We start from the raw sequence: 15,000 nt of genomic DNA, 5'->3' as shown, positions 1-15,000 counted from the left end.
CTGCTTATGTATTAGGGAAACAGTCTAAAAACCTGGATATGGGCTGGGTACGTGTGGGACACCAGGTTCCTCAGGGATATATCCACATGGGAGTAGGGATCTGCTTCAGAGGGACTGACCCACCCTCATGGAGCTTCTGTGAAATTCTGCTCTGCTTGGGGAGGGGGGGGGGGGCAGAACTGAGCTCCAATTTCTTATTAATAAAATATAAACATTGAAAAACAAAAATTAAAAAAAAATTAAAATAGACATTTTAAAGGCCCAAACCTTAAAAATAAACAATATTTTTTAAAAAACCCCAAAAATATGCATTAAGAAAAGGAAAATGAAGGCCAATATCAGGAAAATCCATGTCACCCCTTCTCTGTCAAGTACTCTGAGCTAATAGTAAATTTCTTCTTGGTGTTGGATTAAGTGAAAAGAAATATTCCTCAGCCTAATTACAAGGCATTGAAATAAAAGGCTGAATGGAAAGTGTTAAGTAACTAGGAAAAAATTATTCAATCGAAAACTTGTTACGCCTTTTCTCGCGTTTTGTCTTGTTTCGAGCCCTTGCTGGTTACTCCTGGCAACTAATTGGTTCTCATCCATAGCATCCAAGTATTGTGGAGGCCAGGCCATCTGAAAGAAATTATCCAGTCTTTAACATCCAGAAGTTTACAGTTATATAATGATGGAGAAAACCACAAACCCCGTGGGATGGCAAATTTTAGAGATACTTTTAAAATGAAATTATCCAGCCAAACCTACAAGACAACTCTCTTGTACTTAAGACAATAGCTGCAATCTGGAATTAATTTTTTTGTGATAGGGCAAATCCAATTTGCTTCTTTAGCTGTTGATTAAGGAATCAGTTCTACAAGGCTGTCCCCCATAAGTATTTGCTGTTTATTTGTCTGTGGAAAGCTGCTGGAATCCCCTCCAACTGGGAGTGCTGGGGGAGACGTGGCCATAATGAAGAGCAGTCTGGCAAGGCTGGGTTCCTCTGACTGGGCTTGTTTGTGTTGAAGGAATAGTTTGCTTTTTTAGCAGCAAGCTGAGCCTACCAAACCCCCGCTCACGGCTCGGGCCGCGCGGTTTAACGCAGAGCCCAACTTATTTACCCAGGGCCCCTTCCAGAGTGCGGGAGGAACAGCTAATAAATAACTACTAATTAAACACCACTTTAAATTAGGGAGAGTTGCACTTGCGTTGAAAGCACCAAGACTCTTCCAATGTGAGGAGTGAGCCTGAAAAAATTGAGGCAAACACAGAAAAATCCCAGCGGTTCCTGTGCTTGAGCAGCTCAATCTCCATGGATAACAGAGCCATTGGCCCCGTGGTTCTCCAGGCTGAGGCAGGACTTAGCCAGCTGAAAAACAAAGTGAAGCAGAGGATGGGATGGAAATGCCCATTTTAGCGGGTTAGCACCAGTAGGATTGTTGGCACCATTAGGATTTCCCAAACAAAGCCCTGGATGCTGCAGAGACTGTATCAGGGTCCCTGTGGCCCCGGGGAGATCTGAGGGCTCTGTGCCTTGGCTCCTTGGGTGGGAGCTTTCCTTGGAGCTGTGGCTCTGAGGTGCCTCGTGTGACAGTCAGTGACAATCTGAGATGTGCAGGATGACATTTTTTATGCACAAGAGTCATATTTACTTATGGCAGCCCAGCTTGCCACACCAGGTTTCTACGTCAGGAAAAATGAGTTCAGCTGTGAGGACAGTGAAGGCAGTGCTGTTCCCACTGTCTCACTCATTTCTTAAAGCTGAGGATGCAAACATGGCCACATCCACCACTGCACTTGACCTGGGCTCAGAAAGAGTTAAGGTATTAAAGGCATCTCACATTTAAACATCTTTAAACTCGCTACTTGCTATTTTGCTTTTGTGTGTGCAAGTTTTCTGCTCTCTGGGAAGTGATCTAAGTGTGATTTCCACCACTCCTGCTTGTGGGGCTCTAAAGGATGATTCAGCCAGTTGTGCTTCCGTGGGTTTCCCTGCTGTCCTTCCTGTGCAGATCAGCTCCCTGGCACCCAAACCACAGGAAAAGTAAAATTAATTACCTCATGTACCATCTTTGGAGAGCCTCCTGCAGCTTGTCCAACACTTTGCCTTCACGTGGTCAGGGGGAGCCCAGGGCTCCTGCATCACTGTGGAATTTCACCTTCTCCTCAGTCACCTCCAAGCATTGGTTATAGAATCATGGAATAATTTCTGTTGGAAGGGACCTTAAATCCCATCCAGTCTTCAGCCTGGTGGGACCCAGAGCATTTCCTGGGAGAAGGGAGCTGTATCTCTGGGCGTTGGAGGAGACCCCAGGGGATGCTCTGGTGGGCAGTGCTGGGCTGGTCTGGCCCAGCAAGGTCAGGCTGACTGTCCCCAGCTGTTGGGACCTGTGGGCACCCACGGTGTGGGTTCCTACCTGTGCATGTCCACCCTCAGACCTGCATCGGGTTGTCAGAGAATCAGGGAGTGCTTTGGTTTGGAATGGACCTTAAAACCCATCCTGTTCCAGCCCTGGTGTTGTCACGTGTGCAGCCAGAGCCACAGCTCTGGATGAGCAATAATGGAGCTTTATCTGCCATGAACACAGCCCTTGGAGGTGTCACTTGGGGTCTCCTCTGATATGGTTGGTCAAGCTCGTGAGGGCCATGTCCAAAATCCTGCTCTGAGAGGAGCTGTGTGTCTGGGACAGCCTGGGGAGACCCCCAGGGTGCTGTGTGTCCCACCAGCCCTCCCACCCCGACAGGCTCGTGGTCACCCTCCATCCCCTGGGACACACACATCCCACAGGGAATGCTGGATTCCCCCACACCAAACAGCCCCACAACCCCAAAAACCCCTGCCAGTGCTCTGGGAAGGAGAGCTGTGACTCCCCAAACTGGATTAGGCCCAAAGTCAGTAAAACTAAAATTACAAACATAAAATAACTACTTACTGGCACAGCATGGATGTTTTCACACATTCCCTCCTATTCCACAGGCTTTTCCGAAGACACTAATGTAACAGAATATGCTTGAACATATGGTAGAATTAACAATTGATCCAGCTTCTGAAGGTGATAGAAAATTTTATTCTGTGTGCTGCACGTCTGTGTAGGTCATTCCATGTGTGCCTGGGTCGTGGAGGGAACTGCAGCCCCTCGGGGGGGCTGGAGATTCATCCATTTTTCAATCTCATTTACACCAAGGGGTGTCTGTGCCCCACCAGCATCCCCATACCTCCTTTAGGTGTCATTTAAACTCCAGAATAATTTTGATTTATAAACCATTGCAGCTCCTCATTGTGGTCTCTCTGCCACAGCTCTGTGCCTGTCCAGCCACGTTGCACCATTGGTTCGACCTTGGGGTTTTTATTGTGTTTTTCTGTGGTTTCAGGAGAGCTCCAGTCAGCAAAAAGAGCTCTCCCTTAATTTGGCCTGTTGTGATAAACAACCCTCCTGATTACCTATGATTCCTGTGGTATAATTTTCAGATTACTTGGCTCTCCTGGGTTCTGGTTGTGGAAAGATGCTTCTGGCTGGGCATGACATCATCTGAGCTCCCAAACTATCCCAGCCTTAATTGCCTGCAGGTATAAATTCCATGTGTTCCACTCTGAGACGTGGATTCCTGCAGCTGGCAGTGGCACAGAAGTGTAGAGACCCCAGTTCATACTCAAAGAGACAAAGGAGGAGATAGAAAAATAGATGAATAAATGTAAGAGCAAGGCCTGGTGTCTGTAGTTGCTGTAAGAGCGGCCTTGGAGAAGTGCTGCTTTTTCTAACTTCTTTCCTGGCAGAAACTGTCCCCTCCAGAGAAAATGGTTTTATATATATATATATTAAAAAAATGGAATAAATTGTACCAGGAAGTAGTTAGCCAAGTTGATGTGTTTGCCCAAAATAAAAGTGCTGTTTAATAAATAACAGGAGCAGCTGGACTGACATTTGCTGCCTAACAAGTGTCACTTTTGACTTATGTTAAATGCTTTAGCAGAGTGTTTCCTGGCTTCATTTATTTCTGCTTAGTCAGAGGGGGTTTAATCCTGAACAGTGTATTTAAATCACTTTTGCCATTCAACTTGTTCCAGATCAAAAAATACCCCCGTTTAAAAATAATGCCCTGGATTGATGGGAATGTAATTGCTGGAGGCCTGGAAGAAATACACAAGTTGGCAACTCTTCCCCAAGCCCTTTGTTGTTTCAGAGTTTAGCAGCTAAGAAGAACACAAATACATTTTGTTTGTAGTGGGTCACAGGTTCAAAGAGACTCTGAAGAAATAGGCTGGGGATAATTGGGTTATCAGATGCAGGCACTGCAGGGAATTGAGCATTATCTCTGCCCACTCTTGGGGCTACTGGGCCACCCCCTCCCCTGGCCAGCTCCTGGGGGTCAGCCTGACACAGCCCAGATGCTGCAGGGGGATTTCACTGCTGCCCACCCCGAGCTCTCCCCCTGCACCCTGCAGCAGGTTGATCTCTGCAGCCATGGCCAGGCTGTGGCACCTTGCCTGGCATGCTGCCCGCTGCCCCAGCAGCCCTGGCTCCAGGGATGCTCCCCTGGCCCTCCAGGGCTCTTCCTCATTTCTGCCAGACAGCATCTCACCAAGCTGTGTCACAGTGCTGCCTTGCACTGTGACACTGCCTCTGATTGCACTGGCAATCCAAAAACTCCTCCAACACCAGGAGACCTGCAATTGTTTAACTCCCTTCTGCATCTGCTTCTTCTGCCCAGAACTGGCTGTAGTGGTGGAGGCCTGAGGGGCCCTTTGTGTTCTACAGAGCCAGGGGAGAGTGCATTAATGAATTGTGATTAATTCACTGTTTTTGAGATTTTCAGGTTTGAGATTTTCAGGGGTTTAAGCATAAGCAGATAATATATACTTATCTAACAGTGCTCCAGTTAATGGTGGCAAGACAATACATTGTTTTACTCAGGAAATTGGACATATTTTGAATCTGTCACTTCCTGCTGCATGGCTGGAGCTCCTTGGTGTGAGAGCAGTCACAGTTTGTGTTGTTGGAAGCAAAGAGCCCTGCCATTAGCATGTTTGGTCTCCAATTAATGAATTATCAGTGCCCCATGAAGGGGTAGGTGTTGTCCTTGAGGAATAGGTTCAGCCTCTGGGGGAAGAACTTTTCCTGATATCCAACCTTAACCTCAAGAGATAAAAATCCACCAATGCTCTGAATTCACCTGTGCTCTCAAAGTCCAGCCAGGGACATGCTCACAACAGAAGACAATCACATTTCAGGGAAGTTTTACTTCTCAGATTAAAACCTTGGGGCATCCTGCTGTTTGAATCTTGCACTGTTTGTTTGAAGCAGTACTTTGAATACTTCATTTTCATGTTTGGAATCGTGTTCAAACAGATGAAAACAGCGCTTTAAATCAATTAATCTTCGTTATTTCAGCTCAATACTGAGAATTTATTGGCATCTCCTTCTTCCTCTCCATACCGGGTGTTTAATGTGAGCTTGCTTGTTATGCCTACTCTGTAAATTAGCATTATCCCCCCTATATCTGCTTCTTTCTGAAGAATTATTACACAAAGCCTCATTTTAAGGAGGTCAGACCCCTGCATGATGATTTGCTGCTCATGAATCTACTTTGTGCCAGTTTGTGTGTGCATGTGCAATCAGAAGTGACTTGGAGTGAGTGAGATAATAATCATCTGCTGCTGATATGAAGACTTCCTCTATTCCACTACCATGAATCAGGCTGATTCCAAGTGAATGAGATTTTAATCACCTGTCACTGCCGCCAGCACTTTCTCTATATTTATGATAATTTTTTTTTGTCTTTTTATTGAAATCAGTGTTGACCGAATCAAGTAATCCTGATTAGCAATCTCACTGTATGCAGTCAAGAGTGAAATGCATCAGAGCATTATTGGTACACTGAACATGCTGAAATTGGAAAAAAAAGGGCAGGCTAAGTGTGCTGGGCTGTTGGCTTGGCTGGAGGTGGCTGAGGGCTGCAAGGTGTGAGATCTTTCTAATTGCTCTCCAAACTGGCAGGGTGCTGGGGCTGGGGCTGAAGTTGGGCTAGAACCCCCCAGAAGCTCTGCTTTTAGTTCCACCTCTTGAATCTCAGCTGCTGGGAGTGGGTGAAGTCATCAGGGTGGCATGCATGGAAATTAGGGCCACTTAGGGCAGCCTTCCCGGGAGGAGGGGTTTTATTTTTCCAAGTGTTGTATATAAATAAATAAATAAATAAATAAATAAATAAATAAATAAATAAATAAATAAATAAATAAATAAATTTAAACAAGGGGCACAATATAACATTCAATCCCTGGGGTTTGCCCCACAGTTTTGCTGAGTGAGTCATAATTATTTAGAGTCACAGAATGGTGAGGGTTCATTTATCTTTGGTTATTTAGGGTTATCTTTAAATATTTAGGATTATTTCTCTTTCTGCTAGTTCATGTTTCTTACGTCCCAGGATTTTGTTACCACGTGGTGTAGGAACCTTCAGGTCTTTAATGGTGTGTGACATGTGAAAAATAAGTGCTGGGAAAGCCCTTTTTATTCTTCAAAAGAGTTTGATGGATCCTTTAGTGGCGCTGTCAGGTCTGCAGCAGCTCCTGTGTCCCCACCCTGCTGGGATGGGCAGGAGGGGACCCTGCAGGGGCTCAGTGCCAAAGGCAACAGGGTGGGAGTCCCTGGAAACCCCAAAAAGAGCAGTGAAACCCCAAAAAGGGCAGTGAAACCCCAAGAAGGGCAGTGAAACCCCAGTGTGGGGTTTCCTGAAGGAAGACACGGATGGAAATATCCTGTGGCTGTAATTCTCAGTCCAACTGTGCTGCAATTAGAAATCTCAATATTCAATCCAGCCCTCAAATCATATTTTGCTGCATTACAGAGTTACATCCAGGCTAAGAAATTACATTTCTAATGGTATGAGAAGTGCAGGAGTTTTGGACAGGAAAACATTGCTCCCTGATGTCTGCCCAGGCTCTTCCCTCAGCGGGGCTGGAGCCCAGGCTTCTCTGCTTATTTATTCCTTACATTGGGTTTTTTCTGCTTCCTGCTGTTTCCTCCCTTCATTTTGTCCAACTGTGTTCTCTCTTTTCTTCTCCTCATTTCTTATTTTTAATGCACTTTTAGAAAAGCTCCTACAAAGCACCTGCCAGCCCCAGCAGCCTCTGCTCCACCTGTGACCCCCCCGACCTTGGCTCTGTCCAGACTCCCTCATTCTCCAGTCCTTCTCCTGCCCAGAACCCCTCTGATTCAGTGTTTTTCCATCCATTCACTTCCTCAGCCCTGGGTTTTGTTATCTTTGTTCCACTGTTAGCCCTGTAGCAGATTTTTGACTTTCCACCACCTTGCTCACCCCATATTTTCTCATTCTCACCTGGTCAGTCACAGGCTCTCCTAAGGATTATTTTCTTTTCTCAGGCCTGGCAATTTTATCTCCTGTGCTGTGCTGGCTCTTGTGCTTTTCTTCCTTGCTGTTCACCCAGTTCTGCCTGGGTTTGGCCCCCTTTCCTCTTTTGTGTGTGTCCTTCTTCACCCAAAGAGCCTCAGCTCCCAGCCTGCCAGGAGAGCCCCAGCCCTGTCCCTGCCCCTGCCCTGCTTTCCCCTCAGACAAACCTCGGGGTCTCTTTGGGATCTCTCTTTCTGAAGGCTTGCTCTGAAGTGATCTAAATGTGAGCAAAAGCCAACATCAGCTTCCCAAGTTTGGGGTGAGGCACTGGTGCCACCCCCGGGCTCTGTCACTCGTGTCACCGTGCCAGAGCTGCCCTTGAGAGCATCATCTGCAAGGCACAGACCAATCCTCCTCCCTTCATCCCAGCTTCATTCCTTTTCCTTCCAGTAAAGGGAGAGTTCCCATCCTGGGTGTCAGGCCTGCAGCATCCTCCCCTCTTCATCCTTCCCCCCATTTTCCTCTCCTGCCCAGAAGGCAGCAGGAACCTCAGCTCCCCTCCTGCCCCGACCACGGGAGCCACCAGGGCTCTGCCCTGCCCCTGGTGTGCAATACAAATGTTCTCACAGCCTCTGCAGCTGGCTCCCCACATTTATCCCTGCCCTGCCTTCCCCTCTGCCTGTCAGCAGGTCCCAGCACGGGGCAGATCAAGGGGAATCAGCCACGGCTCAGGAGGGGCCTCCTCGTTATTCCCATGGAGTGAGAGGGAATCATTTGGGCTGGGAGCAGAGGCTGGGGATGCCTGCCCTGCCCTGGAGGGTGGCTCTGGCTCCTGGGAGAGCAGGAACTGGGAGGGCTGGAGCTCCCTGGGCCTGCAGGAAGGGGAGGTCTTGCAGAGCTGCTGCTGGGAGGGAGGAGAATCTCAGAATCCCAAAATGATCTGGTGGGAAGGGACCTTAGATCCCCCCCAGTGCCACCCCTGCCATGGCAGGGACACCTCCCACTGCCCCAGGTGCTCCCAGCCCCAATGTCCAACCTGGCCTTGGGCACTGCCAAGGGTGGGACAGCTCCAGCTGCTCTGGACAGCCTTGTTCCCAAAAAATCCAGAGCACCTGGAGCCTGCTGTGCTTTCTGCCTTCTCTCCCCTGTCTTCTGTGCTCCTCCTCTTCCACCTCCATGAACTGCTGGTGCTGCTCATTAGCCCTCCATCCTAATTGTATTTTTTGACATTTTTGGTCAGGGTCTGTCTTCACTGGGAGCTCTTTTCAGAGCTCAGACCATAAACCCTTCTCCTTACCAAGCCTTCTGGTTTTCCCATAAATCCATCACTGCCTATGGACACAGCTGCTGTCCCACAACCCTGCTGATGGATCCCAGCACTGACACCAACCTTCCCACACAACCAGAGAGCCCTGGAATGCTCGGGGCTGGAGGGACCTTGCTGGTCCAACCACAGCTGGGACCCCTTCCAGTGCCCCAGGCACTGTCTCTTGCACCCAGCCCTGGCACACCCTGCCCTGGCACACCCAGCCCTGGCACAGACCCAGGCACAGCCCCACAGCCCCCTGGGCCTGTTTGAGGGGTGTAGGGGGTTTAGGAGCCCCTCTCCTCTGGGGCTGCTCCCAGCCTGGCCAGTCCCACCCAGGGCATTGCAGGGATTGCACAGCTGTCCAGATGTGGCACCTGGGGACACGGGTTGGTTGTGGTCTTGGCAATGTCAGATTTATACTTGGCCTTGTTGGTCTTAAAGGCCTTTCCCAGCCTCAGTGATTCTGTGAGTTTGTGATTTTCCTGTGTATTTTTCTCTCATTTTCTCTCCTCTCCCTCTGCTGTAACACACACTCACCTCACCATGAAGCCTCTGCTGCTTTGGCTTCCTTCAGATATTTCCTGCAGACCCCCCTCATCTGTCACTGAGCCAACCCAACACCTGCTTTGCTGTTTGCATCCATCAGCAAGAATCAACTTCTTCACCTTTTGCTAATTTTCCTACCATCACCACACTTCATTATTTCCAAACCAGCCATTGGCTGCACGTCCAATTTAGTAAATAATGCATATGGCATTCATGTCCACACTGGCCATGCACTATACATTACCTTTAACAGCTCTTCATACCTACATTTTTTACTAACTCCTACAAAAAGTAAAACTTCCTCATTTTTAAGGGTTGTTGCGACCCCAGAGAGAATTTCAGGCACTAATGAGCACTGATAAACCCCACTTCAAACCCAAACCACAAAATTTGGCTGAAAAAACATACATGGAAATGAAACAATGAATGATTTGATTTCTGCAGAGCTCACGGCAGTGGCAGCAGAGCTCCTGCTTTGCTTTCTGGATTTGTGCTGCTGGTGGAGTGCTGGTGACTGGCCCTGAAGGCTGTAACTGGGGCAGATCCCCAGTGTCAAATCAGTTCTAGTTATTTCTGAATTGTCATTAATCTTTTTCCTTCCCTCATTTACTAATGGGCCTAGTTTCTCTGGGCTGCTTCTCTTTAGCACACAAACAATTAGAGGCAGAGAGCACCCTTAAGGTGGCAAAGGCAAGCACTTAAAACTAAAGGTGCTGTAAAAAAGGCAACCCCTGCAAGCCTTGGCTGGGCTCCCTGTGCTGATCCACGAGGATATGGGGTCGTGTTCCATCATCAGAACCAGGATTTTCCCCCACACGATCCCCACCTCACTCAGCTCTGCTCTGCATTTCCCCCTCTTTGTTCAGTGTGTGGTCCTCATGCTTTAGTTATGGAGTGTGTTATGTATGTTCAAGCCTTGCCTCACAAGAATCCCCCCAGATTTCTGCCTGAGCCATCCCAGAGAGCTCCTCACGCTGTGTCCTGGGCACAGAGAGCTCCCAGCTCTAGGAATGGGAAATGGCACCTCTGAGGAAGGGGGAGCTGAGCAGGGAGGTCTCTCTGCAGCTGCTGCACAGGAGAGGTCGAGGCTGAGGCTTTCAGAGCCGTGCAGGACAGACACACGGACACACAGCCAGTGGGATGGTGTGCAGTGTGCTCACATTAGGGACCAAAATGGGCTTCTCCTCTGTCCAAACCCCAGCTCCCCTTGGCTTCAGCTGTGGCAAAGTGCACAAATCCTAGAGTGGGGTAAAGGCAGGCCCTGGGACATGAGCCCTGCAGGAATGATGTGAATTATTCATCCCCTCTCCAGTGCTGGGGTGAGCAGAGCTGGCCACAGGGGCTGGCTGAGGGGCAGGGAAGGTGGCATGCTGACATCCTGATTCCTGTGGCCTTTTCCTTTCCAGCTCCTGACTTTTCCTCTTCACAATTTTTAGCATTATCAAGTTTTGACACAGGTGATTACAAAGAATCTGCAATTAATCATTCATTTCATTTCTGTGAGGAAAGGGCTGGTAAAGAAAAGTCGGATTCCATAACCACAAAATCTACAAGAGTGTGCAAAATAAGGCTCTTCATGAAACTTTCTGCATCCTTAAGAAAGCCCTAGAACTGATTTTCCTGTGCCCAGGGGATACCCACAGCTTGGAAACGTTTAAATGCACTGCAGAGACATTATCAAAGTCAGCTCTGGGCTCCTAATAGAGAAGAGATCCCTAAATTTTACCAGGTATTTCTTTGTTCATGGCAGGGGAGTGATAAGGCTGGGGAACCTCAAATCCTGTCTGAAACAGGAGTGGGAGAGCCCAGTGGGAGCACATTCCTCTGCTCTGCCTCCCAGGGAAACTCTCCCAGCTCATTAACGAGTTCCTCCCTCCTTTAGGGCACACTGAGGGTGCTCTGGCACCTTGTTCTTTGCTCTGAGTGCTCAGGAAGAGCAGGGAAGGCGGCACAAGGGGTGCCAGACATCCTGTAAGGAAGGATCAGCTCTGCAAAATAGTTCTTTTCACAAAGCTGGGGAAGAAGATGGAGAGAAATTGAGCCTGGATTTGGGATAAGGACAACAAGAAGAAAAAAAAAAAAAATCAGAGGGAGATGAGGAGGAGGAGAGGGGAGAGGCAACAAAGTTATAACCAATGGAAAGACCAAAAACTGCAGAGAAAGAGCAAGAAATATGAATTGGCTTGGTTCCCACCCAAAAGGTCCTGGGCCATCTCAGTGCCCTGCTCCAAGCAGGTGACAGCGATGTCACCCAGTGCCAGCAGGCAGAGAGGAGGACCAAAGAGAGCTGCAGAGGGTCTCCAGTCCTGGGAGCTAACCAGGAAACCATGAATTCTGAAATAGACAGAGAAAAAAATAAATGCAAGGAAGTTGCTGAAGTTATTAAAAGATAAGATTTATGGGCGAGTTCATTTCAGTTGGTTGGCTCTCCAATCAGCTACCGCTGCTAATTGGATTAGTTGCCAAAATAAGCTAAGAATAGAACCTTCTCTTTCCTTATTGTTAAAGCTTTCCAGGGAAAAAGTCCTTGAGGACAAAAATTAAATCTTTATTTCTAGCAACATAAAATTGCCCTTTGTAAAAAGGAAGAGCCCTAACACTTGGCTGTTCCTCCTCTCCTGCAGAGCTCCTGCGGTGCCAGGAGAGGGAACTTTCTTGTTCCTCTCCAGATCAAGTGGTTTGTGGCAGGTGCCAGAGCATTGTTCCTCTTGGTTTTGTCAGTCTTTCTTGTCCCTTCTCGAGGAATTTCCTCGCTGCATTTTCCACAGCTGACTTAGGGCTCTCGGGGAACATAAACACTTCTGACAGAATGGAACAAGCCTAGAGAAAGCCTTGGGTAATTTCAGAGTGCCCCTTAACACGGAGAACCCTCAGCATCCCTCCCCCAGCACGGATTTCTCCCTCTGAAGCCAGCACAACTCTTTCCAAAACAGCTCTCTGAGCAGGGAATCTGCTCCTCTTTCATTGCTGCACCAAAGTGCAGACAAAAACAACCTGGAAATAAGTAATTTGTGTAACATGGGCTTGTGTGCTCTGTGTTGGATCCTTCTGACCCTGGAAAAAGAGCAGATCCACTGGAATTATTAATGTCATGGTTTCTGATACTTATTTTTGCATTTTTTATTATTATTTTTGCATTAACACATTAACTCAGCCTGTAGTAAGTGTTCAGACTACACTTTGTTGTAGCCCGTGGGATATGAACTTTTATATAAGAAACCCAGCACAGTCCTTATTTTGCAGCTTAAATAAAATAATCAGATAATGGAAAAAGGCTGGGAGAGCTGGGGGGGCTCACCTGGAAAAGGTTCCAGGGAGAGCTCAGAGCCCTGCCAGGGCCTGGAGGGGCTCCAGGAGAGCTGGAGAGGGGATGGAGAGACAGGACCCAGGGAATGGCTCCCACTGCCAGAGGGCAGGGATGGATGGGATCTTGGGAATGGGGAATTGTTCCCTGGCAGGGTGGGCAGGCCCTGGCACAGGGTGCCCAGAGCAGCTGGGGCTGCCCCTGGATCCCTGGCAGTGCCCCAGGCCAGGCTGGACCCTGGGGCTGGGAGCACCTGGGACAGGGGAAGGTGTCCCTGCCGTGGCACTGGGTGGGATTTGGGGTCCCTCCCACCCAAACCATCCTGGGATTCTCTGCAGATCAGTTCTACAGCAATTATCACCTCCCAAGTCTAAAGGCATGGTTAATTAATTGGGATTCCACATTCTGGTGTCAGCCTTTGTTTTTTATTTTTATTTCAATGAAGAAAATCCCCTGTAACTTAGAGGTGGAGATGTTCTGATGTCCTTTACAGCAGAGGATGAGACTGGAGCATGTCCTGACACCACAGCCTGGTGCTGTCTGTGGAGCTGATGGCTGGAAGACTCTGATAATTTGTAGGAATGTGAAATAAATTCACAGCCTTGCACCGAGGACAAAATTAATCCATTTGTTTTGCCCACTGTGGTGCAGAAGCCAGGCCCAGTGATTCCTGCGTTGTTGGTGAATGGTGCTAGCACTGAGCTCTCACCAAAATGAAAAATGCCTGCAGGTAGTGCACACATTCCATACATTTCCCATCTGTTTTTGTGAAAGGAAACCACATTTCCCAGAAGCAGTGAGCAGGGAGCTCACTTCAAAGTGTAAACAAGCCAGAATAAAGCACCTTTCTAAAAACCCCTCCTTTAAAGACCGGCCAAGTTTTAATTCTGTTTAATAAAACCCCTGGATTCGAGTGATTGTTTTGGGCGTCTCCTGAAGCCTGGTGTGAAAAGCCCATCACAATCTGCTGGTGCAGCCCAGCAGTGCCCACCTGGGAGAGCACCCAGCCTGAATCAGGGCAGGGGGTGGCAGGGACCCCTCCCCGTGGAAAGGGAGCTGGGCAAGCCCGAGCTGCAAATTGTATCTCATGGCTGTCATCAAACCATTATCAGCTTCTCCACTGAGATAGCAGAGCCGTTTATCTGCCCCAGAAATCCTGCCTGGGATTAGGTGCCAACATTTCCACCTGTTCCCCACCCATCTGCTGAATTTCCTCATCTCGGAAACCCGGCCCTGCCGAGAGCTTTGAGTGGTTTGGGTTTGAAACTTTTCATCGCTGAAATTTTCACTCACAGAACGTGAAAGTTTTGGGTTGTTGATGGGAGATTTCACATCCAGCTAAGCAAGAGAGGAAAACACCATGGAGATAATTTATTTGTACTCACTTGAATAGAAGTATTTGAATTAATTGAATGCATTTAGAACCGTGGAATGTGCTGTGTTGGAAGGGTCCCATCAGGATCACAGAGTCCAGCTCGTGGGGCTGCTCAGGACACCCCAGCAATCCCAGCCTGTGCCTCAGAGCGCTGTCCAAAGACAACTCTCAATGTCCAAACACAAATTTGAAGCTGTTCTGGGAAATCAGAGGCACTGCAATCCCCCCAGAGAGCTCAGGGGCCTTCCTGGACAATCTTGAGAGGACTGGCAGTGTCTGACAGACAAAACTGCTCCTGGTGCCCCGCCCAAAATGCCAAAGCCAAAGTGCAGATTCAAGAACTTGGATGAGTGATCCAGCATGGATCTCCTCAGGTAAAGCACCCAGCTCTTTGATATCTATCGGACATTCCAGCTGCCCCATGGGGGGATCAGCCATCAAACATTCCAGCTGTGGGACCTGTGGGCACCCAGCAGGGGCTTTTGGTGGAGGAAACCCTTCTGCATCTGCCCAGAGATGACCCCAAAACCCCAGCTGGGACCCATGCAGCTGAACCTGATCCAGCTGTGTGGAACAGGGCTTGGTACTGGGAAAGTTTGGGGAGAAACCCGGAATGTCATGCAGTTCTACTAATATTAGCTTTAGCAACTCACAATTATAATGACTAATTGGAGCCATCACTCATTGCTATTGAGTTCCCAGGTGAAAACTATGGACCAGAACCCCCATTAGCATAAATTAGCGTTGGAAAGTCAATTAAGTTACACTGATTTTACACTAGTTTTACTGTCTTTCATAAGGCGGAGAGGAAAAAAAAAAAGCCCCATTTCTGACTTCAATTACCCTTTTTTTTTCCCCTCCAAAGCAAATTTTGGTCACATTTCTTCAGAAGTCTCCAAAACCAGACCTGTCTTCACCTGGAATGGAGCCCTGTGGCTTGGCTGGGCAGAGCAGGCTTGCTCAGCTCTTTTCTTGTTCTCAAGGTGATTTGAGTGAGCTGCATTGTTGCTTCTCCTCAGTGCAGGATTCAGAGTGGATCAATGAGATTTTTCCATCAAATATCTCTTCCGGGGGTCTTGGTCCCATTCCCATCACGAGTGGAGAAGTTTTTCTCCTCTCTTCTGGGGAGAAAGGGGA

General features: G+C 48.3%; 1 protein-coding gene across 9 annotated transcripts in view; it reads left to right on the top strand.

Annotated features, from left to right (window-relative positions):
- The window catches only part of EBF3 (EBF transcription factor 3), a 122,493-nt gene that overhangs the window by 18,793 nt on the left and 88,700 nt on the right, over positions 1 to 15,000 (top strand). The window lies entirely within an intron of this gene.

Source organism: Serinus canaria, chromosome 6, assembly GCF_022539315.1.
Source record: "Serinus canaria isolate serCan28SL12 chromosome 6, serCan2020, whole genome shotgun sequence".
Taxonomy (NCBI): domain Eukaryota; kingdom Metazoa; phylum Chordata; class Aves; order Passeriformes; family Fringillidae; genus Serinus; species Serinus canaria.
This window is presented reverse-complemented; position numbering and strand designations above follow the sequence as displayed.